The 21,956-nt window shown below is 34.7% G+C and overlaps 1 protein-coding gene across 1 annotated transcript in view; it reads right to left on the reverse strand.

Moving 5' to 3' along the window:
- Window positions 1-21,956, reverse strand: part of PTPRD (protein tyrosine phosphatase receptor type D) — a 2,680,207-nt gene that overhangs the window by 1,681,567 nt on the left and 976,684 nt on the right.

The following is a 21,956-nucleotide window of genomic DNA, read 5'->3' on the forward strand; positions in this document are numbered from 1 at the left end:
AGTGGCATCCCAGTTGTAGGTAAAATAAGATAAAAGCTCACTAATCATAGGTGAAAGTCCCAGGGGCAGGCATCCAAGTCCCAATGGAATTAGAGGAAGAATGTAAAGAATACAGTGGGAATAATTTGAAAATAACTGATAATTGCTATGATAGCTTGATTCTGGTCACGATAAGACCAAAACTCACATATCAGAGTCCATGGTCAAAGGGCAGGATTCTGATTATCGGTGAAAAGGAAGAATGTCAGAATGTAGGTGGCATGGTTTGGAAATGACCCATTATTCTAATTTTTAATACCCCCCAAATTCTTGGCATTTAGTTATCTGCATTCATGTGACACTACCCTCACCCTCCAAATATGAGAGCCACTTAATGGTAGGCACTACTTTGTCTTTGTGTGCATCCCCACAAACTACTATGTCACATTTTATATACTACATATTTAATATTATTTTTAATAATTAATGACAGTCATTGGCATCCTTCTGAAGTAAGGCCTCAGTGTGTTGGGTGTGTCCTGTGCAGGAACTTATGCGAGGATATGGGCAAGAGTATGCAACCCTGAATGGAATTCCTATATCAATACCCCAAATCCATTGGAGTATTTACTTTTAAAAACAAGAAAATCATGGTAATTGGAAATCCAAGGTTAATTTGATTCAAACCAGTAACCAGAAATGAACAATTCTCAGAATCTCATATTAAATTCTTCACTAGCACATATTTATAAAACATCCCCAAAAAAGTGATTCCTAAAAGGTTTTATGATTTCAATACAAAACAAAATGACCATATTTGAATATAGGAAAGTTTCACATGGCAGTAACTATAAAATTCAAAGTCACAGTATCACCAAAATGAATGCTTCAAACCTTTCATTTTCAAGGGAACTGTTCTTCATCTCCAGAGAAAAGATGACCATATCTACAAGTGGGAATCAGAATAGGCTTGGTGTCATACTTTTGCTATATTCTAGGACCTGATAAAATTTCTTTTTCATTTTATTTTTCACAATAAGGAAAAAAAAACTGCCCCGATAACCATGTGCTTACAGTGGCCAACCTACATAAAAGCACATGTCTAGATCTGAGAAATCACATTGAAAATCCAAATATGCAATTTTAAATTTCATAAGAAGGATGAAACAATCAGTAATTTTGCTCAGAAATTTTTAGAATCCCAGAAAGCTTGAAACTTTGAATTGCAAGCAAATAACAAAACTTTTTTTTTTAAAAGGCACTTTCTGAAGTGTAAAATATTATGTATAGGCTAGAAATGAGAACAGAAAAAGAGTCCTGATTTCCCTATTTACTCACTATGTCGACCTAGACAAATTGATTAAACTTGATGAATCTTCATTTACTCATCTGTAAAATGGGGATAACTATTTCAGGGTGGCTATGAGGACAAAACTCAACATATAAAACAGGACCTTGCATGTTGCAGTATTAAAAATTGTAGTTGAATTGGGAAAAGTGTAGTAAGCCATAAAGAGCTATATGGAAGTCGTTGTTATTATTATTTTGATGTTAGTCATATCATTTAATGCAAAGCTCACATTACCTAACTCACAGGATTGTGATGAAGAAAGAATTTTATCAACCTTAATGTATAAGAGAAAAATCATCATCATTCCATGGAGCCACCACCCATTTCAGGTCCTTATCACTTCTCCCACAGACTACTGAAATAGCCTTCTGTGTGGTCTCCTTTCCTCAGGACTCTTCTCTCTCGTTTATTTTCCACAAAAGTGTAAAAGACACCTACAGAATAGAGGTAGTAATTAAATTCAAGCGAGTTAATGAAATCACCAAGTGAATTATTATAGAGGGAAAAGAGAAGACCACCTAGGACAGAAGTCTGAGTGACACTTTACAGTGAAAGGGCATGATCTGAATAAGGATCCAGCAAAAGAGACTGCCGAGAAGTCTGATAGGTAGCAGGAGAACCAGGAGAGATCGGTATCCAAACAAACTAAAAAGAAGAGAGTATAAAGGAGAAAAGGGTGAATGACAGTGTCAAACACTCTGGAGAATTTGGGGAGAATGAAGTTTGAAAAAAGGCAGTCTGATTTTACAACTAAGAAGTCATTGCAAAATTTGGAGAGATCAGATTCACTGGAATGATGAGATCAGAAGTTGAATTGTAAGGGGTTGAGAGTGGAATGAGAGAAAATAGAGGAACTAATTGTAGACAGCCTTTTCAAGGAATTTAGCTAAAAAGGGTAGAAGATGTATAGGGAAAACACAGAAAAGGAAGGATCAAATGGTGGCTTTTATTTTCGTAGAATGGGAGAGACATGGTCATATTTATAGGCTGGAGGGAGAGAGCTGAATCATGACGATTTTTTTTGGAGAAATGTAAGGTTTTATGCAGTCAAGTCAGGACCATGTCATTGCACTCAGAAATTACAGGAGTGTTATTCTTAAGAAGCCTGGACTAATTGATCATACAATATATGCAATAAATGGTAGAAGGTTTCCATAACGTCAATGCTACTTGCAAACATATAGCACTAAACAATATGTAACAAGACATAAACTGGCTAAGAATATGTCAGAATCTTTCTACTTTCATGAACAAAAAGATTACATTGCTTCCACTAAGAAGAATTTTTTCAACATGTCCTACAGCAAAGCTTCTTAATCTGTGGGTCGGGACCCTATATGGAGTCATGGAACTGAATGTGCAGGTTGCAAAAATGTCGGCAACAGTAAAATATTATGTTTGTCCATTTTATATACATACATACCAAGGGTCATGTAAAAATTTCTCAGGCAAAATAGGGTTGTTAGTAGAAAATTTTAAGAAGTCCTGTCCTAGAGCTGAGGTTACAAATGTATTGCCCATGGGATACATGTAGCCTGCAATACTCCGAAGTATTATTCAAATTAAAATATAGTTGGGGAATATATAATAAAATAAATAAAAATTTAAAATAACATAAATATTTCAATTATGCCTCCTTCTCTCCCCTGATATAGCCACCATTCTGGTATTAACCCCCATCTCCTAATACCTAGGCTACTGCCATTGCATATTGGTGAGTCTGCCTGGATCAAGTCTTACCCCATTTGTAATCCTATCCTGCTCCACCTCTCTGCTGACCTCCAACATTTTACCTTCAGTTGCCTTTCAGACATCATGATCTGGATTTCCAGTAGACATCATAAATTCAACATATCCAAAATGGAACTCATCTTCTTTTCCCCTAAACTACCCCTCCATCTTACCTTCCCTATTAATTGTAAAAGACATTTCCCTCCCTATCCCTTAAGCTCACAACCTAGGTGTCATTCTCAATTCCTCCCTATCTTTCACTCTATCACCCATATCTAATCTGTTGCCAAGGTCTATATATTTCACCTTTACAACATATTTCAATTATGCCTCCTTCTCTCCCCTGATATTGTCACCATTCTGGTATTAGCCCTCATTTCCTCATACCTGGACTACTACAATTGCATACTGGTGAGTCTGCCTGGATCAAGTCTTTGCTCATTGCAATCTTTCTTCTTTTCAACAAGTAAAGTGATTCTTCTAAAGCACAAGTCCAGCCATACTTGGATACGTAATTGGAAGCTATAGTTTATAGGGCTAAATATGGAGACACCTACCAATACAGTTTGACCAGAACATACATAAATTATAATATTGGAAAAGTAGACTTCAGCCACATTATGGATTGCTTTTAATACAAAGTCATGGACTTCATAATTTATTCTATGAACAATAGGTAGTCGCTGAAGGCTTTTGAGCTGAGAAATAATATAATATGTATACTAGAAAATTTTCTGAGAAGAAATGGATTAGAGAAGGTAGACTACTCAGTAAACTATTACTATCATACAAATGGGAAGCACTGAAAGCCCAAATTTCATTCAGTTCAGGAGACATTATTTTGATTAGTACAAATAAGCCACTTTATTGTAGATCATATAAATGATTTTAAAACTTGCCTGGAAATGTAAACTTAAAAATTTATTTGAGAAAAAAATGATTTAATTGTCTTTTGTAATTTATCAAAATCGACTGGAAACTGAGTTACATAAAATCAAACTAAAATAGGGATGCATTTCGCATGAGAATATTTTCTTAGACATTTACATAAACAAGCAATATGTAAAGTACTTGAACTAAGGCAGATCTTTGAACAAAAATGGAAGAGTTACTATTTTATGTAAATCACAGCATAATTTTCTGTTCTCATTTTGCACTCTTGAAAATACTCTCATTACTATCAAAATGCTCGAAGCATTTAACCTTTAAAGTAAGAATGTTTGCTTGATATTGATTTACAAGGAATTACAAGCTAAGAAAACACGCTGTGTTTCATTCAGCTTGTTGATTGCCTTCAAGGATCTTCCTCTCTGCAAAGGCCAAGAAGCTGGGGAATACTTAATTCCTTAAAACAACTTGTCAATTATGCGTAAATATACACAGCTAAAGGAAATGTACTCTTCTGAGAGGAAGGGAATTCTTAGTTTGAAAAACAATCCCACCCATTTACTGTAGACTCGGAAATAGCAAACCCACTTGACGATGAAATAGAGAAGTGACTTGTAAATCCCTTTTAGGCTTTTGAGGGCACTACCGGCAATGTGCTCAGAAAAAGATCTGTGAAGATAATTAATTCACTATAATCCATTCCTTTTCATACCCTAGAATTCACTAAATGGGAATGATGAGGAGGACATGTCTCTTAAAGTATTAGAGTTTAAAAAGATTTGAACATTTTAAAGTACATACTCTAATGAGGGAGAGAGAGAGCCATTGGAATACAGTAAATTGGATTATTCATAATGTCACATTGCCACAGCCTAAGGTAATCTAAAATCACAGTGCATTCAAAGGTCAATCGCTAAGAGGCAGCACAATGAGATGGAAATAACATTAGGTTTTTAGCAAGAGGACCTGAATTCCAGGCCCAGTTTTGCTATTCATCACATATGTAAGCTTGAAAAAGTCCCTTAATCTCAGTTTCCTCACCTTTAAATTGAAGGGATTGCAATGGATAATCTCCCTCCTACTCTAAATTTAGCATCTTGTAGCTGGGGATTTCTAAACTGAACTTCAAGGGATAGAATGACTAGTACTTCCCAGGGATGATCTATGGCTTTACTCAACGCATTCTTATGCTCAGAGGGTAGTCAGACAAAGAAGATGCCAAAGTCATCCACGGCATCCCAGGACATTACCAGTTGTCTGGGCTTTTGTTCTGCCACTGAACTTTGATGACTCTAGAAAAGGCAGTGAGGTTGCCAACTTTGCACAACTCAACTTCACTTAAATCCAATTCACAAGAAAATTGAAATATTACTCATGATATCACTGGTTCTCTTTGAAAACAAAGGACAAACAAGAATTACAAATCCAAAATGATCCACTTAATTCTTACAGCATCCTTTCAAAAATGTGACATCCTGAAGCGAACACCATAGTCCAATGTAGTATGACATGAGCACAGCAAAGAAGGCCTTATATCAACTTTCTCTTTCTGTTTCTATTAATGTAGCATAACTGATAAATAACCAGCTTCATCATCAAGTAACTTGAATTTAAGTCTTTCCTCTGACTACTCTGACTATACACTGACAATCAGTTTCCAATATCCTTTCCTTAAGGAATTCCTCATCAGGAATCCCCTGTACCAATGAAATCATGTCTATTAAGAAAATAATAAATGGATCATGTTACTTTGTATTTCTTTGCCACACCACCATTAGCTATTGTTAAGTTTGCAGAGTAAACAAATTGTCAGACGGCAGGACAATCCCAGAGTCTTGAGTAATATAGGCCCGGTGTTTAGATAAAGATGTGAATGGTACCATAAAAAGAATCCAATGGAATAGCCAAGGATTAAGGTGAGATTTGGCATACCTCACTTAGGTTGAATAATAAATTCAACAGAAATCATTTTCTTGAAGCATTGAGGTCCTTTGTTTGTTATAAACCATACCAGTGACACTGGGGCACCATGTTGCCACTAGGGAACAGACTCTCGGACTGCCAATTTTTTCCCGCTTAAAGTTTTTGTGATTTTGTTGCTGTGGATACTTTCGGGGCCAGTGCAGATCATAGGCTCTCTAGAACTTAGCAGATAGTGTTTGTGAGTCCCTGTGACAGAAAGTTTTATCACCTTGCCACCAAATTCATAATGAACCTCTGTGAACTTAGCTGGCCTAACTTTCTGGTAATAAAAATCAAAGCACAAAGCCTTTATGAGAAGGCTTTGGAGAGGCTCAAAAGGCTGGCTGGAGTTTTCAGAACTTATATCCCATTAAAATTACCTTTGAGTTTATAAGAATACAGGTCATTTTCCAATTGATAAATAATCAAATGATATGAACAGACAATTTTCAAACAAAGAAATCAAACTGATCTATACTCATATGAAGAAATGCTCTAAATCACTATTGATTAGAGAAATGTAAATTAACACAATTTTGAGAAAAAGAACTTTTTGTACAAAAAATATTTATAGCAGCTGTTTTTGTGGTGGCTAAGAACTAGAAATCAAAGGAATGCCCATCAATTGGGGTATGGCTAAACAAGTTGTGATATGTGATGGTGATGAAATATTATTGTGTTATAAGAAATGACAAGTGGGATGATTTCTGAAAGGCCTAGAATGACTTGTATGAACTGACATATAAGTGAAGTGAGCAGAACCAAGAGAATGTGCATAAGTGACAGCAATATTGTTTGATGAAGAACTGTGAATGACTTAACTATTCTCAGCAACATAATGATTCAAGACAATCCCAAAGGACTACTGATGAAGCATACTATCAACTTCCAAAGAAAGAACAGATATTGATTGAACACAGACTGAAGCATGCTACTTTTCACTTTCTTTCATTTTTTTCTCTTATTCAAATTGTCTTATACAAAATGACTAATAAGGTAATGTTTTACATAATTGCACATGTATAACCTATATCTGATTGCTTGCCACCTCAGGGAGGGAGGAAGGGAAGGAGGGATACAATTTGGAATTCAAAACTTTAAATAAAAATGTTTATTATTAAAAACAAAACAACTCTGAGGTGCCACCTCACATCTATCAGATTGGATAATATTACAGAAAAGAAAATGAAAAATGTTGGAGGGGATGTGGGAAAATTAGGGCACTAATGCACTGTTGGTAGAGTTGTGAGCTGATTCAACAATTCTGGAGAGCAATTTGGAACTACACCAAAAGGGCTATAAAACTGTATGCCCTTTGATTGCTAGTATGTCTATTTCCCAAATAAATCAAAGAGAAAGGAAAAGGACATATATGTACAAAAATATTTACAGCAGCTCCTTTTGTGGTGACAAAGAATTAGAAATTAAGGTGATGCCAATCAATTGGGAATGGCCAAACAAATTGTTGTATATGATTTTGATGAAATGCTATTGTGCTATAAGAAATGATGACCAGTGCTGTCTTGGGGAGGGGGGAAGGAAGAGATGGAGGGAGAAAAATTTGGAATTCAAAATTTTATAAAAATGAATGTTGAAAACTATATTTTCATGTAATTCGAAAAATTTTATATATATATATATATATATATATATATATATATATATATATATATATATATATATATATATATATATATATATATATATATATATATATATATATATATATATATATATATATATATATATATAAGTGATGAGCAGGATTAGTTCAGGAAAACCTGGAAAGACTTACAGTGAACTGATGCAAAATGAAATGAATAGAAGTAGGAGAATTTTGTACACAGTAACAGCAGTATTGTATGATGATCAACTATGAACAATCTAGTTATGTCCAGCAATACGAAGATCCAAGACAATTTCAAAGGACTCATGATAAAAAATGCTAACTCCAGAGAAATAACTGTTACAGTCTGAATGTACATTGAAGCTTACTATTTTTTTTCCATTTTATCTGTTTTACTTCACAACATGACTAATATACAAATGTGTTTAGCATAATTATACATGTATAACCTATATCAAATTGCTTAGTTTTGGAGGGTGAGGTTCATTTGATTTATAACTAGACATACAAAAGTTAATATGGTTTATGAATCAAATTAATGCAAAAAATCTCAACTGTAGAAAAACTTTCTATCAAATATTTCTCATAAGATTTTGATATCTAAGATATAGAGAAAACTAACAGAAATTTATATATATAAACAGAAATATATAAATCCAATCTCAAAAAGATTAACTGGTCAAAGTATACTAACAAAATGTTGTCAAAAGAATTGTGAACTATGAACAAACATGTAAAATGACTCTAAATCCCTAGTAGTAAGAAAAATACTCAGCTAAGTTGCTCTTAGATAATACCTCATACTTAGAAATTTGGCACAGTGAGGGATAATCAATATTATAGGGGCTATGAAAAAACAGGCACATTAAAGCACTGTTGATGGATCCATGAATTTGTCTAATCATTCTAGAAAATAATTTGGAATTATGTGAAAAAGGGTAATTAAAGTTTCCTATTATGTTGTGTCCAGAGGTTGAACTGCAAGGAATATACTTAAAGATGCTAAGTGATACAAACATAAGCCCCACAAACTCCACATTAATAACAGCACTTAGGAAACAAAATAGATACTATTAATTGGGGGATGGCTAAGCAATTTATCATATATAAATGTAATAGAATATTGCCCAACTGTAAGAAGTAAAAAATGTTGAATGCAGAAAAGTACTGAATGTTTTTCTCTTCTTTTATTCTCTTTATAAAGGATAAAGGTGGGGCAGCTAGATGGTACAGTGGATAGAGCACTGGCCCTGGAATCAGGAGGACCTGAGTTCAAATCCGACCTCAGACACTTGACACAAGCTGTGTGAACTTGAGCAAGTCACTTAACCCTCATTGCACACACCCCCCCAAAACAAAACAAAACAAAAAAACAAAACAAAAATGAATAAATAAATAAAGGATAAAGGTGATATTACAAAAATGTATGTGTGTGTATATATACATATACATACATACTTTCCATTTCTTAAGTTATGAAATAGTTTTTAAATCAGTTAAGCTTAAAATTGAATGTGTCCTTTTCACATTCAATTTTAGCTCTAACAGAACTACTCATGTCACACATGTCAAATTTATAAGCGCAAACCATATAGCTAGGTATGGAGAGGGTTCTCTAAGCTGCATCATTTTTCCTTGTCAAGCTTGTCAAATGATTATAAGGACAGCTAAAGTTATTCCATGTCATCTTATTTAAATGTTAAGTCTTTAAAAGGGTATTTTCCCATCCTTTCTACGCTTCCTATAGAAAAATTCCACTTTGATTTTATCTTTTCTTCTTACTTATATCCCACTATTTTTTTTTTGCAGGGCAATGGGGGTTAAGTGACTTGCCTAGGGTCACACAGCTAGTAAGTGTCAAGTGTCTGAGGCCGGATTTGAACTCAGGTACTCCTGAATCCAGGGCCGGCACTTTATCCAATGTGCCACCTAGCTGCCCCTATGACCCACTATTTTTAGCATTAAATCCACTAAATACCCTATATTCCAATTCAGGAGTTACTGTGTCTTGTACAAATAGAATTTAAAGAAAAAATACTGAAGCTAAAAAAACTAATATGTATGTCTATATTTCTGTATCTACTTTTAAAAATGTTAAATCTAATTGTATAGTCTCAAAAAGAAATCTAGAAAAAAACTATAAAGTCCATAAAAGAATTATTAGAGTAAAGTCCTGAAAACATTTATTATTAGACAAACGAAGGATAGTCACCCTAGCAACTTGTGAATGTATTGGTAAGTACCTATGATCAATATCATGAATATTCTAATTATACATCAGATATTAGAAATTTTGGCAAAATACTAACCAAGGAAATATCAGAAGTCTTGGCATAATACCAACTAACCAAACAATGCTCTCAATAATCTCCATGGCAAAACTATTCACTAAGTATGGCTTGTCTTCAGGACCTCTCATCTTTCTTTACCAATTTTAGAAACCCATTCCCAAGCATTGCTGATTTGTGTCAAATCTTCCTCTCATCTTCTACTCCTACTTCTACTACCAGTTCTGGTGTGTCATAATAACTTTCTTAAGGGATTCTTTCCTTCCAGTCTTCCTCTACTGCAAGTTACTCTATACACTACTGGCAGAAAACTCTTCCTAAGAAAAAAAAGGAAAATGTGGAGTAACAGAAAGATCACCTGGGTTATAGTTCTGATTCTTCCACTTAAATGTTGTGTGGCCTTGAACAAGTCATGTTTTACTCTTCCAGGCTTCAGTTTCCATAGTTACAAGATAGTTCATAGATGATTAACAACAGTAACTTCTATGATTCTGTGATATTTCAATGTCATAGAACATTACAATCTCCAAAAAATTAAAATTGAAGAACACATAAAGAGAAAGAAAAAGACACATAAATAGACACCAGGAGACTGCAAAACATGATAAAAATGTGCAGAGAAAGCAGCTTTGAGGATGTCATGAGCAAAGATATGACTTTAAAAAAAATGAGCATGCTGTTTAGGAACATCAAGGCATATTTGATAGGCAGCTCCATTGGTACTTTCCAAACATAAAAATAACTAAGGAAAGACTGTAAGCACGTTAGGCGTGATTATGAAGGACATGTGAGATAACATGATCAAGAAAATTCTTTGGGATCTATGTGTTGGAAAAAGTGCTCACATAAATGTAAACATCAATCCATTGAAGTATAATGGTTCTTGGTTACTCATACTTTTAAATAATACTCCTCTCACTTGATATAGCACTTTCTTTTCATACTTCTACCTTTAAAAACCGAATCACAATTAAATACTACACTGAAAAGGTTACCTGATAAACCATTTTAATGTAGGTTATTAAAGAATGATAGTACTTTAATGAGATTATTCATGAAAGGGTTTTTATATTTTCAAAGGGAATAATGCTTTAACCTAGAAAAAAATCAACACTAATGGTGGGATTTTTAGACATCATAACAGATTGGTAGTAACTAACTCATAGCAGGTAGATAGTAACTTAACCATTGGTAAGTTACTTAAGAAAGATTAATTAGTCAGTCAACGGATAGACATGTGTCAAGCACTTTCTGTATGGTTGAATTATTAAGTTGAATATTAAGTGTTGAGGATTCAAAAAAGGCAAAAAAATGTTCCCTGATCTCAAGAACTCACTTCATTCAAATAGTGGAAACAACATGCAAAATAGTGTGTGTGTGTGTGTGTGTGTGTGTGTGAAGTAATCTCAGAGAGAAGACATTAGGGTCAGGGGAAACTGGGAAATACTTCCCATAGGAGGTGGGATATGAGCTGAATCTTAAAGGAAGCCAAAGTAGCCAGTATATAGAATTAATTGTTATTTGAGGCCTTTATGACACCATCTTTTGGGTAGAATTTAAAAGACCCTGGCGCACACTGGTCTGGGGCTCAGGCCAGAGCCTCCCCAAATGGCATGGTGCTCCAACCACTAGTTGTAGCAGTCACCATGGCCCTGGCACCTTAAGTCATCACCACTTTCTGACGTCTACATGGGCCTGGCAAAATGGTAATGACTGGAAGCCCAGTGAGGGCAGTCATGTGACTGTCAGTCAGAGGTGCCAGCCAATTGGTTTGGGTCTATGTGTGGTCAGGCTGGGGTCTGCTGGGAAGAAGGGAGGTTTTTTGCCATTCTAGCTGGAAGCTGGAAGGCAACGGGACACTGCTATGTGTTCTCAGCTGATTCCTGGGCAGTGGTATTATCCAGGTTGCATTATTTCCCTTTCCCCATTTTATTTTCTTTCCCTTAATCCTACTGATCCTGTTTGTGTTTAAGTTCATTCTTGTTAAATAAATCCTGCTCTGTTTTGAGGGAGGCTGTCTGTCTCCTTCCTTGCCCCAATATTGCGGGCGAGCCGCCTAGCTAACACTCCCCAATTGAAAATTGGTCCTTACACCAGGAAGGGTAATTTCAGGGATGGGGGATACCCAGTGAAAAGCTATCAAGTTTGGAGATGGAATGTTGTCTGTGAAGAATAGTGAAAAGGTCAGTATTATTTGATCATAGAGTACCCAGAGTACTAGAAAATTAGAAAGTGCCCAAACTTTGAAGGTTTTTAAAAAGCAAACAGAGAATTTTATATTGGATGATTGAGGGATTAGGGAGTCACTGGAGTTTATTGAATGGGACAAGCAGATGAGGTCTGGTCATTCTGGCAGCTGTGTTAATAATAGATTAGAGTCCAGAGAGAGTTGAGGCAAGGAGACTAATAGGTTACTGAAATTTTCAAGTGAGAGGTGATGTAGGCCTGCTACCTAACTGTGTGACTATAGAGAAGGAGGTGTATTGAAGAGATGTTGTGGAGGTAGAAATGGTAAACTTTGGCAACAGATTGGACATGTTGGATAAGTGCATGTGAAGAGTTGAGGATGTCACACTAATGTTGTAAGACTACGACTGGGAGGATAGTCAACTCTTAATTGTAATAGGAGAGTTGAGAAGAAGGTAGCATCATAATTATAATGTTTGGAGTAAAGATGGCAACATTCATTCTAGATATGTGGAGTTTGAGAGGACTATGGGACATTTATTTCAAGATGTCCAAAATGCAGATATTGATTTGTAACTGTAGCTCAGGAGAGTGATTAGGAATATATAAAAAAAGATCTAGGAATCATGTGCATAAAGATGATAATTGAACCCAGGGAAGCATATGAGATAACCCAGAGAAATAGTGTGGATCAAAAAGAGAAGAGGCCCCAAGACAAAGCCTTAAGGGGCATTCATAGTTCAGAGTCATGACCTAAATGAATAGCATAAGAGAACTTGTTATACTGGAGGAGAACCAAGACAGTTTAGGGTCATGAAAAATTAGAGTGGAAAGGATATTCAGGAAAAGCAAGTGTTCAACAATGTCAATGATAAACTAGTAACCCAAGTATAATCTCATTCTTAAATAGAAATGATTCCAGCAAACCAACATCTGTAAATCCTGCACCAGTTTACTTTGCTGCCACTATCAATGACCACTGAGTCACATAAACACTACCTGAAGAGTACAGTTGATTGTATTCTCCAATAGCAGAGTCACTTTACTATTTTTTCCTCTTTTTGTCATCAACATCTTTGCCAATCTTGTGAAGCTTTAGTACTGCTTTTCAAAATAATGTTTTTGATTGCATAAAATATATAATATTATAAAATAATTAATATTAAAACACAATTATGGATTATTATTCATTCATTCAATTATGTATTTATTAAATTATTCATTCATTCATTAAATTATTCATTTCTTTATTCATTAATTAATTTTTCTATTCATTTATCCATTTATCCATTTATTTATCCATTTATTCATTCATTCATTTATTTATTTATTTATTTATTTATTTGTTTGTTTGTTTGTTTATTTGTTTATTTATTATTTATTTATTTATTTTTGCAAGGTAATGAGGGTTAAGTGACTTGCCCAGGGTCCTCCTGAATCCAGGGCCGGTGCTTTATCCACTGCGCCACCTAGCTGCTCCAAAATATGTTTTTTAAAAGCAAATACATGGGGGCAGCTAGGTGGTGCAGTGGAAGAGTACTGGCCCTGGATTAAGGAGGACCTGAGTTCAAATCCGGTCTCAAATCCTTGACACTTACTACCTGTGTGACCCCGGGCAAGTCACTTAATCCCCATTGCCTCACCAAAAAAAAAAAAAAAAAAGCAAATACATAAACCTTAAGTTAATAATATAGTTAGTCTTCCTGTAGTACTTTGAGGTTTAAAAAGCACTTTGAAATATAATTTAATTTTCTTCTCACAAAACAACTGTGGAACAATAACTACTATTATTATTCCAGTTTTACAGATGAAGAAACTGAGATTGAGAGAAGTTAAATACCTTGCTAAGGATCATGTGGCTGGTAAGTGTATAAGGCTGGATTAGAACACAAATATTCCTGACTTCAGATCCAGCACTCTATCTACTGTTCTAGAGGATCCTATTTCTTTTCTTTTCTTTTTTTTTTTTAGTGAGGCAATTGGGGTTAAGTGACTTGCCCAGGGTCACACAGCTAGTAAGTCTTAAGTGTCTGAGGCCGGATTTGAACTCAGGTACTCCTGACTCCAGGGCCGGTGCTCTATCCACTGGGCTACCTTGCTGCCCCTGAGAATCATATTTCTAACATGCAAATTGCCAGAATTCAGAATTTCTGGATTCAGAAATTAATGGTGTATACATACATTTAGGGAAAGATACTATTTAAAACAAATTCCTCCACAATATTGTATTAAAATGATGAAAAATGGCATTTTCCATTAACTTATATGTACTATACTCTTTAATTTGATTGCATGATTATCTCTGGTTCCCCTAATAACCAAAAATATAGGGATTTTATTAGTTCTTTTCTATCCTAAGCACAAAGAAGAATTTAAAGAAACATTCCATACAACCTCTACACATGCCAATATACAATATTTTTGATGAATTTCATTGGCTTTATTTCTGTGAATATGGAGCAAAAAAGAAATGGAGTTTTGTAAAATTTAAGCATGAACTTATTTCCATTTACTGCACTTGAAAATACTTTGTAAATTTCTGATCTTCCCAAAATTTAAAAGAGAAGAATATGAGAAAAGTCATCAGGAAAGCAACAGGAAAGGAAATAATGGTGACGTTAACATGTAGCAACAGCAGGGCTGTAATTATTCTTGGTTTGAGCTTCATTATTCAGAAAAGAGCACTAGCACCTCTTGACCAGGGAGGTTAGAGCAAACAGACTCCTCATTATTTTAGAGAGCAGGACTTGAGCACTAACATCAAGATTCTGATACTCCAGTATCAGCAATGACTGACACTTCAATATATTTTACTCCCTCAGTATCTGAAGCCAATTAATTGCAGAAAGAGGTAGACACTTATTTTCTTTGTCTCTCATTTCAGCCAAATACAGTCATGTCTTTGAAGGACAGATGATCTAGTGGAGTGTTAACACAGGTCATCAGAATTGATGGCAGAGTTGGAATATCTCTATGAAAATGTGTGAGGAATTTTCCTTTTTTATTTTTAATCTGCATGTGTCCTTTTGGTGAACTTCTAGTGAGGAATCCCACTCAGGAGAAAGAGCTCTGAATGCAGCAGGAACAAGGAGACTTAAATACCAGTTGAAGTTTTGCTAACTAGCTATGTAGATTTGGGCAAGTTTAACTTTAATGACTTTCTGTTCCCTCACATATAAAATGAACAGGTTGTATGATATAATTTCTAAGTTATCTTTCAGTTCAAAAACTCTTGTTCTTTCTCACATTTTTTTTTCTTTTTTTGTTTTGATGGTGGGGTTAGAGAAAGTTAGGAAGGAAGAGAAGAAAGGATATGAAGAGAGCATAGAATTGAACATATCATTGATAGAATGAACCCATCTCCTTCTAAATTAAACTAAGTATGCCATACTTCCTTTGAGGTATCTATATTTAAATCTATCAATTATAGATATATGCCATCTACCAACAGAGGTACCAAAACCATAGACAACAATCTTTAAGAATTGAATCACCTGGAGATTGGATACTGTTATGGCCCTCTGAAAACTTAGGTTATTTTTTGAGAGGCAAGTGTGGTAGACTGCAATAGTCAGACAAGCTGGGCTCTATCACTACTTGCATGACTTGTATATGTTCCCCTCAATATCATGATAAGTTTAGCGTAGTGCCTGGCATGTAATAAGCAGTAAATAAATTTCTATTGAATAAATGAATTAATTAATACTGGAATGTAGGCCTTATAATCCACATTGTGATATATTAAGTTGTTTATTTGTTGTTGTTTTTTTACCATTAGATAAGGATAGATTTTATTTACCTTTAAAACAACAGAAAAAATGAACATAATACTTAAATAAGCTAATAAACCAAAGCATATAAGAATGAAGATGATGACATTTCCTAGGTTTTTACTTTGCTTTAAATGACTTTTTTTCAAACCCTAAATCAAAAATAGAAGTTTGATACAGTGAAGCAAAGCACCATTTTTATCTTCATTACAATAAATATTAACTTTCACACTATAAGTAGGGACTCGATAGCAGAATTTACTACTTAACTAGATAATAACCAGCTAACAGAAAGTAGCAAGAGTAGTAATGCTCAACCTTACTTCTAGTTAGTTGTTTGTCAGGTAGAACTGATTGAATATAATCACAAGGGCCAGAAATATTTTATTTTAATCTTTGGATATACATATAGTGCCTACCAGAATGCCAGGACCTGAAAGTGTTTATTAAATATTTGGTAACTAATTTACTTTATTTATTTATTTTAACTAATTTACTTTATAAAAACATCAGAAAAAAGTGGGATTTCAAAAGCCCAATGATTGATGAAATGGAGACTTGTTAATCTGGGAGAAAAAAGAATACTAAGTACCAATACAATGAATACAACAAAGTACTATAAAATGGATTAGTTAGTACTATAAAACGAACCATAACAGATATGGAAAGTATCCTAGCATAAATGTGATGGAATATACCCAAATTCCTTGATGCAAGGAAGGATGACACTAGTGGATGACTTGAGTTTGGAAGTTCTGAATTGTAGAGGGGCTCAAGCTGACTGGATGTCCACACCAATATAGTGAGGTGTAAGTAGTGGAGTAGTAAGGAGGAGTAAGTTTGCTCAAGTCAGAGAAATACAATAGGTTAAAACTTTTGTGCCAAACAGTATTGGCATCAGGCCTATGAGATCAAGCTGCACTTCCAGCTTGGGTGAGATAGAGAGACCCAACTGCAAAAAACCCAAACACACATACATGCACACATACATACACACATACACACATATATATGCATATATGTGCGTGCAGATACAACTAAAAACAACTTATACAATATTAATAAAATCTCAGCATCCATTGTCCTAAGCAAACAATAAAAAATTAACCCTACTTTGCCAAAAAGAAGGAAAAGAATTGATAGACATTCTTAGCATATATTCATAAAAGGTTAGCTATCTAAACTGAATAATAGTAAAGACATAATAGGGACATGCTGATTTATTTGTAAAATGTAACATGAGGGGGCAGCTAGGTGGTGCAGTGGATAAAGCACTGGCTCTGGCTTCAGGAGGACCTTAGTTCAAATCCAGCCTCAGACACTGGACATTTACTAGCTGTGTGACCCTGGGCAAGTCACTTAACCCTCATTGCCCTGAAAAAAAAAGTAGCATGAGATGATATATTTCAAGAAGGAGCATATGAAATAGTTGTGATTCAAAAGTAGAATCAAAAGCCTCTCTGTAAGAGTCAAGCCTACAATAAGTCAGCAAAGAAGCATCTCGTAAAGGGTTGAGTTCTGTATATTTCTTGTGGGAATGTAGGGCTAGGTGATGGCAACTCAGAACCATGCCATTAACCAACTTATAACACAAAGCTTATAGTTAAGGAGCCTGGACTTAGTGATCAATGTATTTTATGCAAGTCAGTGTTTGAAACTGTTCATCACAGCACTGTAAACTATAAAAATTTGGGCACCTAGCAAGCCATGACCTAGAGACTAAAATTTTACACTAGAAGCTCATTATCTTTCATAGATAGATAAGACATTTTCATATTACAAGCATATACTTTAAAATACCCTAGAGAATTTCATTAATAAACTATACTAAAATCAGAAGTTATTACAAACATACCTATTGCCCATAGTTATTTAGATATAACATTAATACATTAAAAACTTAAGAAAAAGATTTTTAATATATGGCACCATGACAAACATTAAAAACTCTAAACTATTTAGAAGGAAATGTTTCTAAATATATAGGTATAACAAAGGAGAGTAAAATCACATGGGAGCAGTGTATGGAATATATCTCATCTCTGCTATCCTGTCTGCTGTTACAACCATATCAACAAAACTTTCAGGTTCCCTATAAAAACTCAGCTTTCACCCTAATACTTAAAAAAACAAACAAATAAAACGAGTAAATAAATAAGTAAATAGATGAATAAATTAATAGATTAATGAATGAATAATAAAAACCCAAGAAGTTATTTTATCTACCTTTGCAGCAGTCTATTGAACATTAAATGTAAAGAAATAGTAGCAGGGTAGCAACTTTTCCCAGAACTATTTCTATTTTAACCCCACTGAAAAATCTGAGAAAAAAAAGATAATAAAACAACTCATATTTATAGGTCTTTAAGGTTAACTGAATTATTCTAACAACCATGAGATAGGAACTCTAAGTGTTCATTCAATTTTGTGCATGAGGAAACAGGTTCAGAAAAGTTATGTGAATTACCCAAGGTCACACAGTGGCAGAACATGGGCTGGTGCTTTGATTTGTAAGGCTTTGAAAATCAAGTGCTTTGATTTTCACACTTTTAATTCAACATTATTTCTACCATTCTACTGCTGTCTCCTTGATGGAAGTTAACATGTTGCCAAAACTATGGTTGAAGTTCTCACACAGCATATAGTTCATAGAAAAAATGATTGTTAACAGAAAATTATTTAACACCTTCTGTGTGCAAGACACTGTGCTATGCATAGGACCTTCTGATGCTTGTTTTATTAGTTCCAGTTTATTAGGAGACCATCTCAAATCTGTTCTACTTTTTAAAGATTTCATATTTATTTAAACAAAAAAAATTGTCTGAACAAAAAAAAAAGGGGGGGGGTGAGGCTTTAAATACTAAAGGCATTCATAAGATAAAAAATCAGTTCTTTCGCTCTTTTTTTTTTGTTTAATCCATTTCCCTGAACAACTGCCTAGTGTAATGCTATGCACCCTATCGATAATCAATAAGCATTGTTGACTGGCTTAGTTTGTGTGGGAGTTTGATATACCTGGGTAGATAGATCCTGCAAAGGAAATCAAAGAGTTCAAATTAGAGAACAAGAATGATTGACTTGTCCTAGAATCTTTTAATTCTGAGTAACAGCCTGGCGATCCATGTTTTATTTATTTATTTTTCATGGTTTGTTTATTTGTGTTTATTTATTTATTTATTGTGGGGTAATGAGGATTAAGTGACTTGCCCAGGGTCACACAGCTAGTAAGTGTCAACTGTCTGAGGTCAAATTTGAACTCAGGTCCTCCTGAATCCAGGACTAGTGCTTTATCCACTGTGCCACCTAGCTGCCCAGCAATCCATCTTTTATACATTCATCCTGGGTTCTATGGTTGAGAATCTCTTTTTCATAGAACAAAAGGAATACAACATAATAGCAAGTAAGTTCCTTGAGGGCAAGGATTGTTTGGGGGTTCTATCTTTGTATTTTCAGTACAGTTTTTGGCACATAATAGGTGCTTAATGAGTGTTTAATGTATTATTGATATAGACAGCACACCATACACTATTTAGAGAACTTTTTAAAAATGTCTGACTATGTAATTTTATGATATTTCTTTGCCAAAATAGGAGCAATAATTCCTTCTGTGCATCCTCTTTTCTAAATAAGCAAGTTGAATGGAACATCATGAAAACAAAAATCCTTATTTCCCTCTTGCAAGAGAAACTTAGCTATTAATATGACCCATGAGGAGTAACTCCTCTTTCTTTTCATTAATGACTTCCCCTTTCAACAAAAGCTCTGTTAGCCTACTGAGTCATGACGGCTAATACTTTATATGCCAGGGTACACTGTTCATTGTGTTGAACCAACAAATTAAAATGTAATATGAAACTGTGACATTGGGAATATTAGGGACTATCCTTTGATGTTGGAAGGAATCTTTAATTAGGCCAAGATATGCCTTTTAATTATATTTTTTATCAAACTGATAACACTGGATGAAATGTAGTTTGAAATAATACAGTGAAATAGCATTAAAAACCACAAGGAGACTACTTCCTATTCCCATCCCCCTTTGAAATCAGATATATTTCATTACATTGGACCAAAGTTAGGAAGCAATCAAGTGTATTTTACTAACCTCATCTCAAGCAAAGGTAATTATTAATCTGAGGGCTCCCCACTACCACCCTTCTCCTTTTTTTCTTAAACTCTGTCTGACTGAGAGGAAAATGAACCACAGTACTTATCAGCTCCATGCATACCCAAGCAATATTGAAGTCAACTGACCAGGACTGAAGCCAGAGGTTAGCTGCAAATCCATTAGTGATTTGTGTGTGTGTGTGTGTGTGTGTGTGTGTGTATTTAAAGCACAGGAAAAAAGGGGAGATATCTTAGTGAGTCTGAGGTAGAACTGAATGATAACTGTAGAAAAGTCACAAAAGCTGGCAATGCAATTTGCATTAATATTTGATCAGGTCGATTTACAAAAGGCCAGCCAAAAGGGCAAAGAGTTTCTTGCAAAATGACCAAATACATTATCACTTTAGACTTGTAGAAAGTAGAGGAATTTTCTTCCTCTTTTGCACACAGTGCATCTAGTTTTAATGAAAAATATCTGCAAACATAATAGTTGCACCTAGCATGAAGACAACCCTTCTCAACATTTAAATCATATAAAAGTATGTGAGGGGGCAGCTAGGTAGCTCAGTGGATAAAGCACCAGTCCTGGATTCAGGAGGACCTGAGTTCAAATCCGGCCTCAGACACTTAACACTTACTAGCTGTGTGACCCTGGGCAAGTCACTTAACCACCATTGCCCCACAAAAAAAACCAAAAAACAAAACAAAACAAAACAAAAAAAAACCCAAAAAACAAAAGTATGTGAGAATACTATCTGTGATAAACTGAAATAAAAGGACAAACTGAAATTGAAATTGTATTACAGGATTTTAGTTTGAGCTTCAAAGTTTCTTTTAGTCACTTTACTGATGGGTTACAGCTGATGGTAAGTCTTTCAACCTATTCATATTAATTATTTCTTTCAACATTCCAGCCCCACAATTTTTCAGAAGTTTAAAATTGCCGTATAAGTTGCTTTGCCTTTGTCGTCCATATTTCCCGCAATGGATACAGTAAGTCTGTGATAAGGAAACTCCTAAACTAGGCCCATTAAACTACCATGGCATATCCTATTTCAAGAATTTTTAATTAGCAGAACAATGACCTAACAAACCATACAGCCTCATTCAAAGCAATTAGGATGTATTGGTTCATTAAGGGAGCAGTGCTTGCTAAAATTTCTGAAGAAAATTCCATTGTCAAATCGCACTACTCACAAATAACATTAGCACTGAAAAATTAAAAACAAAACAACATATTTCAATCTTAGTCTTTCTCTACCTAAATAATATTGGGGGAGGAGGAGCTAGGATGGAAAAGCACTTCCATAAGTATAATGCAGCTTAAATTCCCTGTGGAGAGAGTTCAGCCAAACTCAGCTGATGTCTTTGGAAGGAAATTGAGGGTAGGGGGAACTTGAGGGATTATTAGAAAGTAAAGGTTAAATTTCTTTTCTTTTGCCCTTTGCCCCACTCAATATCAATAACAGGCTATTTTAAACAATATTTCATAGCTTTTTATATCTTCTATTTACTTATGTGTTTACACATTGTATTCCTCCAGAAAAATGTAAGCTTCTTGAAAGTAAGGATTGATTTTCCTTTCTATCTTTGTATGTCCACTTCCTAGCACAGAGCAGTATACATAGAAGGTACTTAATAAATATTTGTGTAATTAAGTTAATATAGATATTTATGATAATGCTAACTACCTTTTCAAGTTGATCTGGAGGGAGGGAAAATTCAGTCTAATAGTTGCCACTTTTTCCCTTTATATAGCCAATCACTAGTGTTCTGTTATATTATTTTCATCACAGCCACCTAAATCGGAACTCTACTCTTCCCAAGCCTTGTCATCTATAAAATGAATGCTCTGGCTTGCTTCATTATTTTTTTCTTCTAATTGGAGAATTTCTTACTATACAGATGAAGCCTCACCAAAATGATAGCTATCAGTAACTCAGCTACAAGCAGCTAGAAGGCACAGTAAATAGAGTGATGGGCCTAGAGTCAGGAAGACTTTTCTTCCTGACTTCAAATCTGGCCTCAGAAACTTACTAGCTATGTGACCCTGGACAAGTCATTTA

Source organism: Dromiciops gliroides, chromosome 1 (assembly GCF_019393635.1).
Source record: "Dromiciops gliroides isolate mDroGli1 chromosome 1, mDroGli1.pri, whole genome shotgun sequence".
Taxonomy (NCBI): Eukaryota; Metazoa; Chordata; class Mammalia; order Microbiotheria; family Microbiotheriidae; genus Dromiciops; species Dromiciops gliroides.